General features: G+C 42.9%; 1 protein-coding gene across 1 annotated transcript in view; it reads left to right on the forward strand.

Moving 5' to 3' along the window:
* The first annotated feature begins 7,152 nt into the window (after positions 1 to 7,152).
* LIFR (LIF receptor subunit alpha) overlaps positions 7,153 to 21,602 on the forward strand; it is a 56,348-nt gene continuing 41,898 nt past the window's right edge. The window contains exon 1 of the mRNA XM_067315593.1: positions 7,153 to 7,250. The gene's annotated coding sequence lies outside the window, so the exon portion shown is untranslated. The remainder of the gene's footprint in view (positions 7,251 to 21,602) is intronic.

Below are 21,602 nucleotides of genomic sequence, written 5' to 3' on the forward strand. Positions count from 1 at the left end.
ATGTGAGGATGCATGCAGATATGTAATTAAGTGGGTACTAGGTTAGGATTGTACGTCATTGGTAAAGATGTGTTTGTATAAAAATAAAAGCAGAACACAGGATAAAAATAGGTCCACCTTGATGGAAACTTCTGGAATGGATACAGAATCTGCCTCAATTTTTAACCTAATGCAAAAAATCATCTGCCTTTATGAAAACATCTCTCAACTTGACTTTTAAATATTCTGGGATTATCTTTTTTTTTATAGTTAGAATTTCTATTTACGTACCAATACAGAACTTATATTAGCCTGTACGAGAACTGTGGTTAACCAGGGCAACACCAAACAATAATATTTAGGAAAATCAGGCTCAGAAAGGGTAAAGCTGCTTCTACATAAATGAATTTTGCCACTGTGTCCTCTAAGGCCACATCTTAACATATCTGTACATTATTTAATACCATAATATCCCAAGCCCTGATGCACTATATTAAGCAATACTGAAAACCACAAGAAGTCCCGAAGACTAAATTTTCTTCTACGTGGTGTCATGTAGGAGTCAGTGGTTACAACTAAGTGCATAGCCCCACCCTTAAACTTGCCTACATTCTGCAGCTTTCATATGTTAGTACAAACTTGCACATGGTGCAGAGCATATTCTGATGAGTGTTTGGCACCTCAGCATAGGGGTTATGCATGCTGCCACCCTGTCCAGCAGTAAATAACTGAGGTTTCTTCTTGGTCATGAGATAAATGCTATAAGCCTTGGGTATAGCTGGGAAGACAAACAGCAGTGTTAGTAGAAAATACATGGATCACAGGATTTGCCATGCTTAAACACATCCTTGAGCTTGCTATCCACCTTCCAGGTGGATACCTTCCAGATAGAGAGCCCATGGGTATCTAAAGATCTAGCAAGCTGTATCACATCTGAAAAGTGATGTGGAAAGACTGAGAGGAGGAATGGAATGACTCTGTGTAAGTATAGAACTTCATATGCTTCTGAAAGGCATGCATGTTAGGTATCTCCACCTCCTCCCTGGCTGAGCTGCCTTTTTCTCCCTACTTATAAGCTGATGTACAGAAATTTAGTTTCAAGCAGTGAGTGGGCGTACAGCTCAGTCCAAGAATAGTATGGAAGAAGGCATATTTGTTTTCCTAGATATGCTTTAGCGGGGGGTGGGGGGGGGGTGTTGTGGCCTGGCAACTTTGTGCAGGGAGAATTTTGAAGACTACAGCCGTTTATACAGGATTCATTAAAGCTGACTGCTCAGCTGAATGACAGGAATTCTGGTTAAATGACTCTTGTTCATGCACAGATCAACTCTGGAGTGCATGGAAAGTTCATAACAGCTATGGTGCTTTAAATTCATCTGCCATGTTCACACCATGGATTGAAGCACAGAAGATCTGAAGCATCACACAAGCATCAACTTACTAAACTTTGTAGCATAGGACATGTTCCTCTGTGGGATCTCTTAGACAGAAATAGAGGAAGCATGGCGACATCTGTCTGATAAACTGGCGAGCAAAAAGATACAACTGACGGGAATGATAGGACACTGGAAATGGAGCCAACACAACAGTGACAAGAACTGCTAAGTAAGGAGCACAGTGAAAAGTTGCACAGAGCCAGGCAGTATATTTGAATGTGATACACTGATGTTGGGATTTGCAATATTAAGAGTATATGAATGTCTGAGATGTGCTCAGTAACTTTTATTTGCAGATTTCCATGCTTGTCTGGCTATTACAAATCTAAATTAGCTTGTAACTCTCATAAATCCTATTTTTCATGATGCAATTAGGCCCTTCCACTACTGTGCAAAGTAAGCCTCTTCAATTTCATATCCATAAATCAGACTTAGTTCTAGGACTGGTTCCACCAACCCTTCCACAGTTAGTAAGATTGTTACCATTTGTTGGTGTTTATCATGTTCTTCAGAGATTTATATTTCGCTTCATTTAGCTTCATTTTCTTCCAAGAACTATGCTGTATCTTATTTCACTGACATGAAGACTGACCTCTCATGCTGCTGTATGGGACTCATCAATGGGACTCATCCAACATGATTAAGCATGTGCTGAACTTTACACTGCTGGTATAATCATCTGTGGGATGGCATAAGTGCTTAGACTGGGAAGCAGGCCTGCAGCTGTTAAACACTTTACAACATGCAGGTTGTTTTAGCAGATGAACTTCTGTAGGAAGTCCTTTCTCAGGCTTTAGCTCACTATAAACACTGTAGAAATTTGTAACAGAAATATTAAGGCTGCTCTGAATGAAGTATGAATGGAAGGCTTGTGTCTGGAAGCATCAGAAGACACATAGAGCAAAGGTTGAAAGAATGGCCTGTATTGCAAATCAGGGACATGAATGACAGCAGTCAAACCAATAAGCAGTGAGGAGTGTGTTGCTTACATCAAGACCTGAAGACATCTACTTTGATAAGGCCACAGTGCAGGCAACTCGTCACCCAAAAACCCAAAATGTTCTGATAACATGGGTTTGGATAACATGTCTTCCCAACAGGAAGACAGACGGTAGTCATAAAGATGGCGAAACAAAGAGACAAAGACAACGGGCAGAAACTTTGCCCAAGATTAATGGAGGATAAGGCAAGCAAGATTCTGAAGCAAAATCATCCCATAAAAACTGCTTGACTCAAGAAGGTATAAAAGACCTGTCCAAAAAATAGCTCTTTGTTGCCAGTCGAGAGAGACCCAACATACTTAGTGAGGACTCAACAGCTGATGTCCTCTGTGCTACGTACAAATGGCCTTGGCCAGACCACTTTGGCACAAATATCTTGATGCTTGGCAGTATGTGGCAGTGAGATCCACCTTGTAGCTAGCTTCTCTGTATTGTGTGGGTGAATCTTCACCTTCACTGCTAACCGTAAGAGTCTTATTACTGGTAGTGAATCCAGTGTTTCCACACAATGTATTTTTGAGGCATCTGAGGTAGAAATTTTTCCAGTGAAAGGAATGCAAGTGCCTTCAATTTAATTTTTTTTGGCAAGTAGTGTTTTTCTTTCCATTTCTTTTCAAATTCATGGCACTAAGTTAGTGCAGGTCAGCAGATCAAAGTCCTTCATTACTCCTCCCTGCAAACACACAAACCACAATAGAGCATATGGTTTTCCTGCAGGCAGAGGAGACCAGGGAATTTTGTGAAGCCCTATGGCAATATATTGACAACATGTCACTGGGATTTGCAGGCATGGGTCCCTAATGATGAAGAAAATTCTCTGAATTTGAAAAATCTTAATTACAAGGAGATTATTTCTCTGGGGTCAGAGAACTCATTTCCAAGAATAGCTCTGATCCAGCCTGACAACACAGGGATGCTTCCACTGAGACCTCATAGGAAAAAGCTGTTGCCTTGTGAATGCATCAAAACACATTCACTATCCAGTGTACTCGAGGTTATTCTTGGCATGAGCAGAAACTACTCTTGCTCCTATCACAGCAAGTGTGAGTTTTGTTATTGGCTTTCCTGGATACATTCAGTCAGACATCAAATTTGCTTTACTGGTTGTGTTATATAACCATTTTTTAAAGAACAACTTAAGAATAAGAAATAACTTTTATAGACTTAATACATAGTCCATAAAATGAATCATTGGCAGGCCTTTCTTGGCAATATTATATATTTACACTCCCTGGTGTTTGTAAATGCTGGTAGAAGTACTACATCACACATGGTTGGTTACACTGTATGGTTTTTAAAATGTGCACAAAACTTTTCAGCAAAGGAAGTTCTTTAATATTCTTCATTGGCTGGAGGAAAGTGGGTGCCAAATACAACTGTGAAATGGGAAACAATGCACAAAGGAAAAATTCCAGAACATCAACACATCCGTTCCTTTTCTCTGCCATAAATAACCAACACACCCTTAAAAGCAAGACTAAATGGCTCCAGGAAACTCTCATTAATGAAAATGTCCTAGCTGGGCTTCTCACTTTCATTTGAAATTTACAATGCCCCGAGAAGTTTTTTTCTGACCTAGAGAGCAGATAAGTTGTTCTCCAACTAATATTAAGTACTAAGATAAACTAGCTGGCCTGTTATCCAGAGAGACTTAAACCTTCCTCTCTCACTGCCCAAAATATTAATACTGAAAGGCACTTTCCTGTTGCTATTAAAATGAATGACAAAATCCGGCACTGAATTTGTAAAGGCACAGTGTGTGTTCCAGCAACTGCCCTTCAGTTATCTGGAAACCAGAGATAAGGCAGGAAACAAAATAAATGAACTACATATATGTACTACATGCAGTTAGGTTTTATTTTAAAATAATATAGCTTTGCTATTTTACAGGGAAGGTCACATGATGACACAGGATACATAAATGGCATAGTTTCTGCAGACCAGAAGTAGTAGGGTATGGATAATTAAACCAACCTTTCATTTATGGGATATTTATATTTAAATTAGCATATTAACAGTATGACAAACTGATATTGAAACTTGTATTCTATAGATCTGTGTTAAATAGCCAGGTCAAGAAAGTTTCTTAACTTCTGACTGAGTCATTAAAAATTGAGTCATTAAGTACAAACCAAAAACCAAATAACTTCAGAAACTCCCCCTATCTCTGATTTCTCCTGCCAGCTTCTTCTAATTTTGCAATTGTATTTAGCCGCTTTTAACGAAACCTCTTTCCCCAGTTCTTCCATGGAATGTCTGCGGATTACAGGGAAAGCTGCCTAGCTAAGTATAAAGAGGAAACCGTAAAACTGACTATTGTTTGATTTTGTCGTATAGAAAATGGGCCAGATCTTCTGCATTTACTCATGGTACAGATTCCTTGATCAACAGGGCTTCTTGCCAAGTGAGAAGCCTTTGAGCCTTTACTAAAGGTGAAATAACATGATCTGTGGAAAACACAGGCAGTAAATTTCATTCAACATTTTCGATGCCTTCAGAAGAAAGTTCTTGCATCCCTTTAGTGGATGTAAACCTACATTTGTGGGTCTGTCATCCATGGCACAGGGTGAGCTGCATCCTTAATGGCGTCTCTGCAAGCCTTGGATCCAGACTCAAGGGAGGGCACCAGGCTGCAATTCATGATGTCCAGAAAAGGAGAAAGGCAGAGGCTGCCCTCCATCGGATGGGTCAGACACAACGATATGGGCACCTTCTCCCCATGCCTTCTGGCGCTATGGATATTCCCAGTAATACTGTTTCCTCATAGGATTGCGGGAGTCCCTGGCATTCATTGCAACCCTGGGTACTGTTGGGTGGAAAGAGGGCAGGGGGAGTTCAGGGCTAGAATGGGAACAGGGAATTAAAGGTCTTGGGCAGTCAAAGTGTCAAACTTTTGGAGTGCACAGTGGAGTCCAGACCCCAGAACTAGGCATCCAGCAGCCATTCCCTGTGTGGAGAGATTTGGGCAACGGGACGGTGAAGAGCTGACTGACTGACGTGTTGGGTAGGAAGCTGTTTAAACCTAGCTGACAGAAGAACACTAAGAAAAGGACTCTCTTAAAGTCAGCCCTTCTTTGGAGTTATAAATGTTTTAATCTGTTTCAGGAGGAGACATCATCTTCTGCCAAGCAACTTGTGCTTTTAATACAAGTCTGTATAGTACATATATAGTGCTATTTAATACTAGTCTGTATAGTACAAGCAATTATGATTCACAGCCCAGGGCTTCTTTCCAAATGCAATTAAAAAAAAAAACGTGTTTCCCAGGAATGGTGTGTGTATAAGGAGACGTCATGCTTCCCCTTAAGAAGGTGACATAGGTCAAAGGGTAGAGGACTGTCTCAGGAATACAAGATCTGAAGTCAAGCGTGCTCTTAAGCCAGGAGAGACCTAAACTCATGTCTCTTGAAGCATGACCTACATATGAGGCTTATACTTCTCTTGTTGGCTGATGCTTCAATTCTCTTTGCACAAGCAAAGACAATGGAAAGGGGAGAAAAGGGTGGACGATTTTTTTTCTACACAGTAGCCTGTATCCACTTAGGTTGAGCAGGCAACGTGCAGGATGGCAGGAGACTCTCACTCTAAACCTGCAGTCCATCTACTTACCCAAGAGAGGACACAAGTCTGGACCCAGGATCTCCATACAGTTATTTGAGGTTCCTTCTCATCTAGGATCTGAGAAAATCTACAGCAACGTGGAAAACCCCTGTAGGAACATGTAGGCAGAAAAATACGTGGAAAACTGAGCAGTTACTTTCTTCTCCCCATCCTGCTGTGGTGTACTGGGAAACAAGGAAGGAGCCACAGACTTGCCAACTGTTCTGATTTTATGGGCCTTGTGATATACATTTTTTTAATTGCCTGACTCTTGAGACTGTGGGATTGTGAGGATTTCAAGTTTTATTTAAAAGACAGGCTGTCATGTAGCTGTTGTGGCTTCAAAGAAACGTTGGAGGTCAAGCCCCAGACCTCAAACACTAGAGGCAAAGAGAAAGATAAAATGAACCAAGAGTCTCCTGGGTTTGGAGGGCCTGGCCCACCATTTCAAGCCCTTGAGGGCTGGCAGTGTTGAAGATATTCAAAATACTTTTCTCGGTAAGATAGTTGCCTGTGCCACTGAGAGAACCTGAAATGATTGGATCAGATTCGTAACTTAATCTACCCCAAAGCATGCTTTTAATAGCTCATCGGGGACCTAACTAAACCACTAGTCACTAAAGAATCCGTAACAACATAGTCCCGACTAAACCCTGACAATAAAAGTACATAATAATGACAGGCAAAGCGACTCCAGGGTGTGCCTAAAATCCAGGATATCGTCGGTCTGACAGAGTACCGCTCGTGCTTGTGCGCCTGAGAGGCTCTCGCAGCGGCGGGGTGGTGCGCCCTGCAAGGAGCTCCGCAGGCGGGAGCGCTCTGCGGCCGGGCGCGTGCTCCGCGCGCTGCAAAACGGCGTGTGCCGAAGCGCTGCGGTGCGTGCGCGCGCGTGTGCGTGTGTGCCCGGGAGCACTTCGGGGCGCGGGGCCAGGCAGGGCGGCGCCCCGGGGGGCCGTGCCCCGGGGGGGCCGCAGCCCGGCTCGGGGAGCCGCTGGGCCGGGCGGCGCGCGGCGCAGGCTCCTCCCGCCGGCGGCCCGCCAGCCCCTCTGCTCCATCGCTCCCTCCCTCCCGCCTTCCTCGGCTCCATCCCGCGGCGGCGGCGGCGGCGGCGGCGGCGGCGGCTTCCTGTCGGCGCTGCGCAGTGCCGCCCGCCGGAGCTGGGCCGCCGGGGACGGCGCCGCGGGCAGCCCCCGCCGGCATGAGGCTGCCGCAGGGCACGGCGAGGCGGCGGCGGGTGAGTGCCGGCCGGCGGGGAGGGCGGCGGCGGCCGGGAGGGCGGCGGCGGCGGCGCCCGGCCGCGCTGCGCCGCGCTGCGCTCCGCACGTGGGGGGAGGCGGCCCGGCGCCCCCGGCCCCCGCGCTCGCCCGCGGAGCGCGGCGCGGAGGGGCGGCGGGGCGGCGCGGAGGGGTGGCGCTGCGGCCGGGGCGCCTCCCCGAGCCGCGGCGGGCCCGGCTCGCCTGCCCTCGCCGTGCGGCGGCCCCCGCGGGGCAGGTGGCGGCGGCCCCCGGTGCCGGCGCGGGCGGGCGGGCGGGCGGGCGGCGGCCGCCGCTCCCCGGGGGCGCGCGGGGGAGACCGGCGGCTCCTCGCCGCCGCTGCCCGCAGCCTGCGGCTGAAATAGAGGCTGTGTCTTGTCAACAGCTCATTCTGCTGGCCGGCGGGTTGCGTCAGGGACTGGACAGCGGGTAAATATTGATAGCCCTCCTTTTCTTTTTTTAATAAGTAGCGCCCTTCTAAAAAGGGGGCCCGGCGGCTGTGCCAGGCGGCAGAGCCCCTTCTGCGCCCGGCGAGCATCTGGCCGCGCTGCGCGCCTCGCCGCTCGCCGGCTTGCGCGGGGCCGCGCAGCCCCGCTGCACCGGGGCACAGGCGCTGTGACAGCTTGCCCTGTCTGTTTTGAGGGATTGCGTTTCTAATCTTCAGAGTTTGTGTTTGAAAAAGAGCTCGCTAAGCCTCCGAGGTGGTTACGGAAAGAACATCGTTCCCTTGGTAAAATTCAACGTGTGTAAGTAAATGGGAGCTAAGCGTGTTGTATTGGAGGCACGCTTTGTGTTGCTTCAGTAAGAATTGGTGATATACGTGGTTTGATTTGTGTTTTAATTGCAGTCAGTCATGGATGCCCGGGGACTTTGCTATAAATGGGAGTAGAGCAGCAGATAAATACTGTAGTTATCTAGTGCTGGGCAGAGTTAGGCTTTGAGCTATCGTGTAGGAATTGTCACTTTGATTTTCTTGCACAGACTTTCACACTTAAAATCTCCATTGCAAAAACAATCAAATTTTTCATATTCCATGACCAAGCTGGCCACGTCCTGTTGAATTCCCTTCAAGGAATCATGGGCATGGGTAGCTCTGGGCTGTCTTTAAAACCTAGTTTGTTACTAAAGTTAGGGAATGCAACTTGCCTTTGACATCTCACCTGGAAGTCCATTCTGCCTTTTTCCCTTGCTATAAAGAATTCTTTAAATTTTTGTTATATCCTTAGTTCAGCTCTGTAGAATGAACCCAGACTGTTAATCCACTTAGCAGCTTTGGTAGCTGTGAGGAAGATTAAGGTCTGTGTCCTGCCATTTGCCCCCTCAAATTAGCATGTAGCAATGCCAGTTGAGACAGTGTGTTGTTTAATGTAGGTCCATCAATGCACATGTGCTTTATAAGTAAAGCTTGGCACGTTCTGCAGGGAAGAATGCATGCATTCCTCAATCTGCAGAAAGCCTGTGCTTGTCCTTAACTTCGCAGCCATTGTATTCTCTATGTTTTTGCTGATAAAGGTAAGCACTGACTTCTGTACATTTTGGGTGATAAAGGAAAGCATGCACTTCTTGATTGGGCCCCAATGTGAATCAAGATCAAAACAAAAATTATGTTTGAGGGGAAAGGTTGAGATCTAGGAGAGACAGCAAGAGTGCAAGGAGTGGATCTGCAAAATGAATCTTCCCGATCTGCAGCTGGTTGGTATAGTTCAGATTCAGTTACCTGTCATCAGGTAGGTAGGAGTCTGCGAGTTTCTTCTGAGAGGTCTGCTGAGGCAACTGAGAAAGGAAAGCCTGGTGTCAGCAGACTGCAGGTCTGCAGGGATCTGTATCTAAACTGGAAAATGTTTTAGAAGTCCACAAATCAAAAGCTTAAAAATCACTATCTTGGAGCTGGTTTGGACAATAGCTTTTAGGCAGTTAGCAAATCATCAGATTTGTTTGTTTTTCCTTTCTGTTTACTTAGTCTTTGCATCCTTTCATCTTATCACTATTTCACCGATTCAACATTTTGTCAGTATTATTAAGTGATAACAGTTTCCATTGTGCATTTTCCAAACATACCTTTTTAGTCACTTACAGCAACCAGTGGCAAGTAGTTTAGATTGTATCAGTCCCTTTACAGGTGTGCCGAGGAAAGGGAGAGACTTAACCTTTAGGCAGGGTCATTCTCATAGACTTGCAGAAGATTGTGGAATACATGAAGAGCCATTTGGGTGGAGATGCTCTCCAAGAAAGAGAGATAAACTTGTTTTTACAGGTGGTAAAGCTGCTGCTGCTGCCTTAACACAGAATTCATGGGGCTTTAATTTTTAAGTGCTTGATGAGTTAGGATCTGTTGCCATAAGGTCACATCTGTTTCAAGATCCTGCACAGCTCAGACAGATTCTAAGGGCTTTAGTAACATTAATAAAATTGTCTGAATTTATAAATGTCCATACGTAACACTAGAACAGTATGTAAATCCATTACAAGCGGTTCTGTTTGAGCATGGTTACACTGTTTTATCCAAAGGGAGACTGTTAGTAAGTTTTGTGCCACATGGGAAAATGATGTATTTAAACACAAGGCTAAATGTATGTTAGTAAGAATTCCACGTGAAAGGTGAAACGGTCCTTCAAGACGAGAGTGTCTGGCAGTCTTAAACAATCTAGATTTTTGCAAATACTGATTCTATCTTGTAGAGTGCAAGGCATTACCAAGGCTGATGCAGATGGCTTATATTTTTCTGCAAATGACTCAGTAGATGATGTGACCAGGTATATGAGTTTCTTTTCCAGTTATGTTTTGTGCTAGTGTTCAGAGGAATGCAGAGGATGGTAAATTCAACGATTCCTGTTGTGTAATCTAAAGAGTGATGATACATTTGTTAGATGAAAACAAAAATGATCTGTTACATTTTTAAATGACTGTTTATGTTATCTTGCAATGAGCTTTGTTACAGCTGTTGAATGATAGCTTTTGGATAATGGAAGGAAAAACAGAAAAATAAGTCAGGAAACTTTCTGGAATGAGTTTTGTTCTGTTTTAAATAATATTAATTGATCTAGGAAACAGTTACAATAAAAATACTAGAAATCCTGGATTCAGATACTGACATTGAAATACAGAGATGATTCAAGTGAAGGGATGTTATTTAGTAGTGCAAAGGGAGAGGTCTGGCAAAGGAGGTTTAAAGATACTCTGGTAGGTGGAAGACTTGAGAACTAAAGGCGAGATATGGGCGGCTGCCTTTAAGAGGGGATGCCGTAGCTCCGAGTTAGGCACTGATTCACGTGCACAAAGCAAAGGAGAACTAGTAGGAAAGTCAGTTTATCCTCTTGTCACCATAACTAGCTAGAGTTAGTTGAAATGCTTTCGTGTTCTGGTGCGTCTTTCCCCTGAGATTCAGTTATGAATCCTCTTCGACAGTTGGTGTTGAATTTCTGTCTTAAAGATAAGCAAAAGAAGCTACTTTCTTCTAGGTATGGATTGAGAGGTGATAGTGCTGTGTGCCCCAAGGCTGGTTTATGTATTTCATTCCATAAACTGCTCAATGTAAAAGATACAGCTAATCCCTGGCAGTCGGGCCTGGAACCCGTGGTCCCTCACTGCCAGCGAGTGCCCTCTCACAAGGACACAAGGACAGAGTCGTGCTCTGAGTCAGTGATTACTTAAGCCGCGGAGAGAAATGCCGTCTGCAGAAAGGCTTGAGAAGGATACTTCCCAACTGGTCTGCTGCCTGTTGCTTAGAGTAGTCTCCAGGATGGTCAGGGATGTTTCCCACCTCCCGCATGAGGGCTCTAACCACTGCGCTGCCTTAGAAAAGGGAGTGTCACAACTTTCTTTTTCTGACTGTCTTTAACCAAAAGCAATGGCTTCTGCTCTTTCTGTGGAGGTTAGTTCTTTGGATACAAGTGTGACATGTTCTGTGCATGTTTTATCGGCAGACGAGGGAGCAGTTACTTCGTGGGTCTCGAGTGTTTAAGCATTAGGCAGGTGTTCAGCATTAGGCCCTGCCAAAGCTGAGGCTGGCTGCATCTGTGCATGCTGATGCCTCCAGAATTTTATCATCACCTCTGTCTTTTTTGCCAGTAATACTAAGCTGCAGCTAAATAGGAGTTTGAAGCATCTTTGTTTTAGGTTTAAGTGTCTAAAGTTCTGGTTTTATAGGTGCTTAAAGGTCTCCATGGATCTCTTCCAGAATCATACAGATCTCTTCCAGAGCATTAACATGGCAATGATAGGGGCCATATAAATTCCTAGATGGCAAGAGCTGTTTTCTTATCTGCCTTTGGGGGAGGAGGGGGAGGCTAGGATGCCAGTCACCAAGCAAGCACCGAGGTTCCCGTGTTGTTTGTCCGCCTTACTAATTTGTAGATTGACAGATAATGATATCTAGAGGTTCCTGAACTGACACTGAGCAGAATACGCAGGGACTGTTTTTCATATGCACCACCAGTTTTTTGCTGACCATTGCTGTCCTGCCTCCCCTGGAAGTTTTGTAATTCCTAAATTTATGAAAGTTATGTAATTCCTAAATTCACAGATTGTTGGGGCCCTCCGATTGTGCTTCTGTAAGGCCCTTGCACTTCTGCAAGAACCAGAACCTCTTGGCATGGGCTTTTGCCACTTTGCTGCTGTCTCCCTTTCCCTGCTGCTACCTCTGGAATCACTCCTGGCAGTGGGTTTTACTGCAAGGAGAAGGTGCTTAAACTAAATATAACTCCTAGCCCTTCAGTACGAATGTTGGTCAGGGTGTAAGGTTTTGAAGGGCATGTCTCCCCTCCTCTTTCCACGTGCTGTCCGGAGCTGGCATTGGAGTGATGTCAAAGACGGTTGCTACAACAGAAGCAGCTTTGCCAGGCACAGAACTGCTGAGTTGTCAGCTGCTGAGTCCAAATTATGCCTTTTACCTCAGGGAGCACAAGTTATAAAAGCATGTGTTATGGAAACAAGGACAGCACCGTGCCAGTTCCCTGCTCTTTCTGCCTTGCTCCCCACCACGCCAAAAATCAGACCCACAGAACAGGCTGCCAGAGAGGACGGGCAGCCTGTGTTGCCAGCTTGGCGTGAGGGGAGCACTTGCGAGCAGGATGGCTCCCCCCTCGCTTGGGCCACGTGTTATCAGGGAGCAGAGATTCCTTTCTCACCTGTAAAACCATAAATTTAGGGGCTGCTTCCTGCAAAACAAGAGTGCAGACTTTCAGCCGGCCTCAGGCAGCTGAAATTTCCTGAAGTCTTAGGAAGCTACGGGAGGGCTTTCTTTGGATTGCTTTTATGTGTTCACTGTCTTCCAGGCCAGCCAAAAAACTTCACTGATACAGTAATGTTGATTAGAAAATTACTGGGTTTTGTGGGTTTTTTATTTTTTTATTTTTTATTGATGAGCAACATCGTACCAGTGTTGTCTGCCAATATAGCTTACTAGCATTTATAGCATTTTGATGACCTTTACAGTCAAAAGTACTTTCTTTCAAAATATATGTGTACTCCTAAAATAGAGAAATATATTTGTGCTTGCCCTGTAACTATAGCTGCACTGATAATAGCTTTGTAATATCAACTGAATCTTGATAGCTTTATATCAAAGTAGCTTCGTAGTTTGTAGTGCATAATCATGAAGTTTATATAAAGCAATTTGTATTTGTACTATTTTTTTAGTTGATAAACACTGACTTAGAAGTATGCTGGAATGCTTCTTATGCTTGATTGACTTTGTCATTATTGCACAAGTTGCTGCAAGTTGTAGTAAAGATGCAGGTATCAGAGATGGTTGAAGATAGTTTGCATTGTCAGTCTGGCTCAGGTGCTCCCTGTTTTTTGTTTCTGGGCCTCAGCCATCTAAGCTAGCTTTGCTCCTTAAATGAATCAGTTGCTTTCCTCCAAGAGGAAATGCAGGCTGGGCTGACTGGATATCAGGGTTAAAGGTCTGTTCTGGATGGCATGGGTATGGACTATGGCAAGCCTGACTAGCACCATGGGCGGAGCAAGCTAGGTCTATCCCAGCTGACTTTATACCCTTGAATGCCCCTCATGTTGTGCTCTTGGGCCTGCAACACGTGCCCAGCCTAAAGCTTTAAAAACAACTTTCTCTTTATTTAGAGCACTTTGAACTGAGAAACACACAAAAAAGATTGTCTTGGAGCCAGATGGTGATGTGGACCACTAGCTGTGAAGTGGTCACTGAGCTAGTCCATACCTGGGCATACTGGCCCCAAGCAGTGTGAAGGCAAACCAGTCTGCAGCATTTAGGCTGAGGGTGAAGTTACCTCTGTAGTACAGTCTAACAGCAGCATGGGCATCTCTGATCTGTGTCATTTCTGTAACTTTACAAGCTGCATTTCAAATTACTTGGGTGTCTGAGAGTTGCACTGCACATCCCACATACCTTGCAGACCCCAGAGGAGAGGGAGATATGGACATGGCTCTGCTCAGTGTGGGGCTGGCCTGGGCAGGTAGTTGGCTTTTGGGGCTGTCTGCTAATATTTGCCCTAGCCCTGCAGCCCTGCTTCCTTTCAGATCAGGACTTAAGCGACCACCAAGAAGCTCTTGCGCCAGGACAGCTCAGCTGCTCATCATGTGATGTAACCTTGTTTGTATGGCTGACCATGGATGTGCCCTTCTTGAACTGCATGATCTACTGGCCTCTCTTAGCTATAAAATCTGTGAGGACAGAGCTACAAATATCTTTCTCAAATAATTGGTGTTAATAATACTGCAGGGCAAAAATGCTGCTTAAGTCAAATGAACTTCAGAGGAGAATTATAGTGGTCAGTACTATAGCTGGGGCTTTTGCAGGCTCTGAAGCCCAAAGGTGAATGTAAGCTGTATGTATTCCAACTACAACTAATTTTCAGAATATTTCATATTTTGGATCAAGCTCAGCACTTCATGGCAGAAGAGATGCTTGACCTCTGAGGTTTTGCAGCCACTCTGGAGCTAAAACTAAGGAGATAAGTTGTTAATGTTTAATCCTAGGGAGAGAAACTCTGACTTATGTTGTGGACTTCACTGTTGTCTTGAGTCATGTGTAACAAGCCCCAAAATACTGTGTGTGGGATATAGACATAAATGTTGCACTTTTTCTTTCACTTTTTTTAGAGTTTCTGCTGGTTCTGAGGATAAAAATATCCATTCCCTAGAGTCTACCTATTCCTCTTCCTTTCCCCCTCATTCCCCCTGCTCCCTGCTCCTCCAAAGGTCATGGCTACAAGAAATCTTTAGTATGCCAGTCCCTAGGCACGTAACTCATAATTCATCTGCTAGAATAATATTGTCACAGTTCCCAGTATAGAACAGTCTTCTCCTCTGATTTAAATGTGATTGATCTATTTCTTTTCTGAAATGATAGAAAATTTTCAAACAAAAGATATTTTTGACCAAACTTTGCATTGTATTTCAAATGATAGGATTAATCTGGATGTAAAATTAACAACCTGTCATGTAACCCTTATTTTAAATCTTACCTCAAAATTGATAGCTAGTCCTCTGTATATTGTCTTCCTTCAGCATTAAAATATTTTTAAATAAAAATCTATAGGTTTTTCCTGCTAGTTTAGTCTGACATTGATGTAAAGTGAACCCATGAATAATCTGGGAACTCCTGCATTGAGCCCTGTTTAGAAATCCTGTAGGAATATATCCAATCTTACCTTTAAGATTTCAGGCAGTTCATCCCATCCTTGAAAAGCTTTGCCAATACTTAATTACCTTTACTTTTAAAAATATGTGCTTTTGCTTTTAGTTAAGATTTACTGCAGGGCATCGACTCTGCCTTGTATCTTTGTGTGGGCTATGTTAAAATCCTTTCTCCATGTAGGTAATTGAGGACTGTGATGGAGTAACCTCATTAAACTGAATAGTTGCATTGTTTAGGCTTTGCGACAACAGACCATCTCCCAGACCTGAACTGCTCTCCTCCATTTGATTCTGCATATGAATGAACTTTGTACTGGATAAGACCATTTCTATTGCTAATGAATGTTTAAGTTTTTCTCTTGCCATGTTAGATCTCTTTCTTCCGTTACCTTGTCCATAGAGATTAAATTGGGAGGACTTTTATTTTCAGTAGCTTTTATACATTTACTTGCTTGAGCTGCGATAACTCATAAATTTGAAGGTTTTCCATCTGCTTCCCCATATTTCAACTAATGAGTGGTGCAGCTGGTGTTAACATGCGATGAACATGTCCTTGAAAAAAAATAGATTCTTGTTTATTATCCTTTTGCCATACTCTTTGCTTGCTTGCTGATCAGTAGGTGACTCCAGACTGGAGATCAGTTTGGGCAATGATTATTGCAGGCAATAATGGGAGCAAGCGCTCATCATTACAATAACTGCGTGTAGAATTTGGTTGTTAACAGCAAAATAGTGTTAATTTTCCCTTCTGCATGTTAAACACAGAAGGTGTACATATAATTCCACATCTTTTCTGAGACATCCTCTAATGGAGCAACCTTCCCCATTGACTATATATACATCTTTTGACTTTAGGTAGCTAATGTGACTACCCACGTCAGTGTTCAGTTCTCCTGTACTGAAGAGTAAGGACTGAGCCCGTCACAGGCTCTTGCAGCAGGGCTCCTGCCAAGAGTGGCAAATGTAAGTTTATGCATAACTTTACTCATGAAATAAAATTAGTCATATATTTACAAGTTTGCAGATTCAGGAGCACTATGTGTATGTATGTGGTTACTGAGGTTTATTATCTTATATAAATCAGATAGTTGCACAGTTGCAAACAGCATTCCATGGCTTTGAAATACCTTCTCTGCAGTGGGCACAAGTGATCTCTGATAGCGTTAACTGCCTGTTTCATGGGATGTGTGAAATAAGATGTTACAGTCCAAACCTGTACTAATGACTTTAAACCTGAACCTGAATACTTTAAGCCTGAACTAATGACTTGAATAAGAATTTAACAAGTATTACTAATAACTTTCTCAGGTTGATCTCTTCTTTTGAAGTAGTGTGCATTGATTTTTATGTGATTGATTTAGGGTTTGGTTTTTTTTTTACTTTCTCATTAAAAAAAAAAACTCTTTGAGATACTTGTCACTAACATTCCTGGTACTTATATGGATCTCTAATCTTTTTAATTTCTTCTGCTGTAGCTCACAAAGAATTTCCATGTGTGTTGTTCTACAGTCAAATATTTATGCCCTGAGGCACACACATTCTCATTTAAATACATTTTGCAAATGTAATCATTATAGAGATCCAGTGTATAGCTCTTTAGTATGCAAGACTGCAGAATTGGGAAAGGCAGAGTACTCCCAAAGGCATTTGACGTGTTGTTTTTAAATGGTACGTGGGTTCGAAGAACTTGCTTTCTGGTGAGATTGGCACAAGCTCTTGCAGAAGAGCATTTCGCAAAAGAAAAAAAATTGTGAGATATTGGCATTTCATACCATCAAACTTACACTAGAGGTTTTGCACATCTCTGGATTTAGAAAATAAGAATGTGCTTGGCCTTGTGAGTCGTACGTTATAAATTTGACAGGACCTGGTGAAGTGCATAAGGAACAAAAATATTACTGAGGAAAAAAGAGACTGGAACAGAAACTAAAAATAAACTAAAGCAGAACATGTCTTTCTTATAATTGTATCAATTAACTTTATCTTCTCTGCAGAGTTAGGTTTCCCCTCGCCCCCGCCGTCTCTGCCGCATGCCCCGCCACGTCGCTTTGCAGCCACCAGAGAGAGCATTGAGAATTGTCGCACGTCTCTCGTTCCCACAGTCAGACTTGCTCAGCAGTTTGGGAACAATAGCTGCTTCTTTGCTGAGCCGTGAAACAAAAAAGTTAAGTGTATCAGCAGCAATGCATGAAAAATGTGGTGAACAGCCTTCCACCGGAAAAGATGTTTCCATGCCAATGTGTAGGTATTGAGGATTTATTGCAGGCAGAAGCTAATCAGTAAGAAATCCTTCTTCTTTTGTACATCATCTGCCAGCTCGGTACTGAGAGAAGAAGTAAACTGTGAGATTTACTAATAATAGCAGGAAGGAAGCACGCTGTTAAACAGAGATAGCAAAGTTGGAATGATTTCTGTGTGCAAAATTCAAGGACCTTTTCCTACCCCCTGTGCACACCCCTATTTTTCTACTTATCCTTCAGAAAGTGAAAAAAGCCACCTCTGATAGAAGGTGGCATCTTGCATTCAAAGGAGGATAGAGGGAAAAAAGGGAGAGCCAGGTTACTGATGATATAATGATTGTCATATGAAAATGATGCGTAGATGTGAGATGAAGGGCAGCTGCAGCTTTGAAAATTTCTTTTTTGTTTCTTATTCTAAGTTTGAATCAGGTCAGGAGAAACCTGTGGAACTGACTCACTATACCCTGTTAGTAGCAGTCTCAATTTTCTGTGAGCTGCTTTCAGTTTTAAATGAGATGCAGCATCGTTAGCTTTACAGACACTGCTGTCTCAGCACTTGCTAGTGTGTTATTTACAGGTATTCAATTCACTGGTTTTGCTAAGTTCTAAACCAACTGGCAGAAGAACATTGTTTTATTTTACAGCAATAAAAATGATACATCCCAGCCTTCTTACCTGTTATTTTAAAATATTCAGATCTTTGTTGCTGCTTTCCTTTTGTTGAGCATTATCTTAATGGTTCAGAGTTTGCTCAACTGTTTGCTCAACACCCCTTCAGGGTCCTTCGTAGCAGTATTTTCCATTCTGAGAGAAACTTTCTAAGTTAAATAATTCTAATCAACAGACAAGATGTGGTCTTCTTGTTTGGAATATTCAAAACAAAATTTAGGAATTTCTTAGCACCTTCTTCACTCTGTGGACTGAAAGATCTCAGTTTATGTTGCATCAAATTTGAGGTCATCTTGCAAGAATGGAAAACAAAACTTGAGCTTTTCTGTATGCTTTCAGTTTTAAAACAAGATTATGCCTAAACTGAATAGTCAGACTGAATTATTTGACATGGAAAAATAGGTGTGAATTTAATTGTAAAATAGCTACATCTTTTACCTTTGGCATTGTAGTCAGTGACTTCATTTAGGGCAATAAAGTTAAGGATGTGCTGTATGTTGGTAGAAAACTGGGAATGACACACAGGAGTTGATTAAAACTAGATTGCTGAGGGCGTCTGTGCTCCAGGGGTGCCAAAGTCTTTTAGAGGGACAGAAAGGAGAACTTGAACGGATCTGCGTGTTTTGATGCGCTGTGCAGCTGCGACAACTGATTTGTGAGTGGCAAACGTGTCCCTTGCGGGGGCCCGGAGACCTGTGTTAGAGGAGTGGAATGGACAAGGGGGTGGTTTTAGCTTCAGGCAGCCAGGTTTGGTCTGCCGGCGTGTCTGTTTGGGTCTGTGGCTCCAGTGCAGGCAGTGATCAGCAAGGGAATAAGAGGGTACCAGCGGTGAAGGAGTGAGCAGGGCTGCATATGAGAGAGAAAGAGTAGAGATTTCCAGTAGCTGTGCCTGTGCACCTGCATGCACAAGTGCAAGAGTTAGTATTTATTCTTTATAGTGTGGCAGTGGTCTCTTGGGTCTACAAAAGTTAATTAGGAAAGAGACTGGCTCCAGTGCGTTTCAACTGTACAAATCAATCTCTGTATTTCTGAGTACTTAAGATAAATCCCTACACTTTGCTACCTTAAAAGGAGGAAATGCATGTATAGGTTGAGAATGAGAGGCTGAGGAGTAATAAAGATATAGCTGAAAGAGTATGTGTGAAAGAATAACAGTTCTCAAAAAATGCTAACTGCTATGTAATTCTGCATGGGCAGGCTTGTTCTGATAATCTCGTAATGCAGTGTAGACTTTCCTTCTTTGGTGAGGTTGGAGGAGGAACGGCAGCGCTTGAATGCCAGCTTGGGAGTGAAGGGGAGGGGAAAGCCATCAGTCATCTGAGCAGAAGGGTAGCTTAGACCTGGTAACATGTTGCGGTATGTCTTCATGTGACATGTCTGGTACTTATTAAGGGTGGAAATACAGCAGGGCACGAGAGCTTTTACACAAGAAAGATTAATACAATGGGAATTTATCAGAAAATATAGATCTATAGTTTCAGGAATCACTCGTTCCCTCGATTACTAAAAAATCAATTTATTTCTCGTAAATGACTCATTTCTTAAAGACTTCTTAAACATTCACACTAAAAAGATATTGCATAACCATTGCTCGTTATTCTCAATATATTATTTAATGTGAAAGCCACAGTTCAGCATTTGATCTATTTATATGCTGTTCATACCCACGAAGCCAGAGTTTCTTTGGATTTAGTTCATTGTACCTTAAAAATAATTCGAATACCACCGGTTTCATTGTAAACAAAGAATGATTCCAACCCTCGGGTCATTGTCGGTTGTTTAAAAAAACACTTGGAATTGCTTCAATAGTTACCAGTGTTCTCTTATAAAACTAAATAGGCTTTTCCTGTGATGGAAAGAAGATTAAAGGTCATATAGTTCAAAATAAATCTTTGCACATTACCAGATTAAGGAAAATGAAATCTTTTCATTAATAAGGCCAACTCCTTTAATGTTTATCAGTTCGTAATGACATACGAACTGAAGGGAGGCTGCAGGGACAGGATTATGTAGATACATGACTTGCCCAAAGCACTTTTTTCTTGCAGACCTCTTTGCACAGTTTGAGTGGGGGTGGTCTGAGCTTTGAACCGCACATTGAGTAAAACACAACCGACAATGCGGGCAAATAAAATTTCCTCTGAAGATATGCTATCTTGAGAACTGCACAGAGTCCCAGCATTACCAAAGAGGTGAAATATGTTTTGGAATTTTGGGTCTGTATTTTCTTTCAGTTACATATCAGTAAAATGCAGTAGTATACTGGAGAAAAGGGAAGCCTTGTCTGTGTAATTTCATTTGATTCTAGGTTTATGCACTGCAAAAAATATGGATATATACGTTTATATTTTTTGTCCCTGTACTGAGTATTGAAAAGGTGCGGTGGATGGCCATAGCATTCATGATAAGCTGCTTTTTTTTGTATATGTGAAGTAATCTAACTTATGTATCTTTGGTCAGTATACTTGTTCCATGCTGTGCTGCGAAGTGCAAGAATTCAAGGAAGTGTGACCATGAGGTCACCAAATTCAAGCGTATCAGGAAATGTGTGTAGCTGTATCAGATTTACGCAAATACATAAGTTGAATCCTTCACCTTATTGCTGTATTAATTTGGCAGTTGTGCTAAGTATCAAAATTCTGAATGGATTAAAATAATAGTGTGTAAATGACTCCTAGCAATTTCCTTCTACTGCTCAGCACAATGGCCAAGAAGATAAAAATTTCTCATTTGGCCTATAGTGTCCCTTAACCTTCACCCCTTTGCTTTGTTCTTTGTTCAGATGATTAGGTGTTTTCCATCTGTACCTTTATGGGAGAAGAATGTGTGCTTGTTAATTTGAGCTGACTTCCTAAGGAAGTCAGGCGTATCTGATAATGCTTCATCTGTCCTCTTACCCCTGCAATAACCTTTGAACACATTGCCCAGGTTCAGTTCACTCGGAACGGGGAGCTGAGGTCTCAAAATATGATGTTTTTACTATCTTTATGGAGATCTGCGGCTGGGCGGAGAGACCCCGCTGAGGATAACAGCTGCAGAGCAAAGCCGGCCCATACTAGACCGCGATCCAGGGTTCTGCAGCATGCCTGCTCCGATGTCTAATAAGGCTTTGGGGGTAAGCGCCAATCTGTATTCGCATTTGGCTAATATGTAACAGCAGTAAAGCATGAACAGGCTGTCAGTTGTCCCCAGACATATTTAATCTATTTTTGGTAGTATTAGGACTGTGTTTCTCAGAAGAGTTTGTTTTCTATTGTTACCATCTGGAGAGCAGTGCTGTGTGCTTGGTAGTGATGGATGTGCTTGTGTTTGCCCACATGCTTGGTGGCTAATTGGTTTGGACAGAGACTTCCAAACTCAAGAGTTAGGCAACCAATTTTCTTTTGAAAGTGTCTTTGTACTTCTGAAAATCTCACCCTGGGAGCATCAGATGCAATGGCTAGTTTGGGGATCGCTCTTGCGTGGTGTATTCTGGGCAAGGTGTGGCAAATGATTCCAGTAAGCCTAACACTTCCAGTTTGGAATATGCATTTATTGAAAACAGGAAAATTTCAGTGAAAACGAAAGAAACAGTGTGCAAAATATATTCCAAAAAAGGCATCTACAGCAACTCTCTTCTGCCCTTTCATACACTGGTCTACCTGACTGATCTGCCTCTTCAGCATCACTTTTCTTTTTTCTCTCCAGGCCTGACAGAGCTACTTCTCTGAAGCCTCTCTTTAAGCCACTTTGTTTTTTTTCTCTTCTTCTTTTTGTTAAAAACGCGAGTAACCTGAAGGAGTCTTACACTGTCCTTCCCAAATCCTTTTC

This window comes from Apteryx mantelli, chromosome Z (genome assembly GCF_036417845.1).
Source record: "Apteryx mantelli isolate bAptMan1 chromosome Z, bAptMan1.hap1, whole genome shotgun sequence".
NCBI classification, from domain to species: domain Eukaryota; kingdom Metazoa; phylum Chordata; class Aves; order Apterygiformes; family Apterygidae; genus Apteryx; species Apteryx mantelli.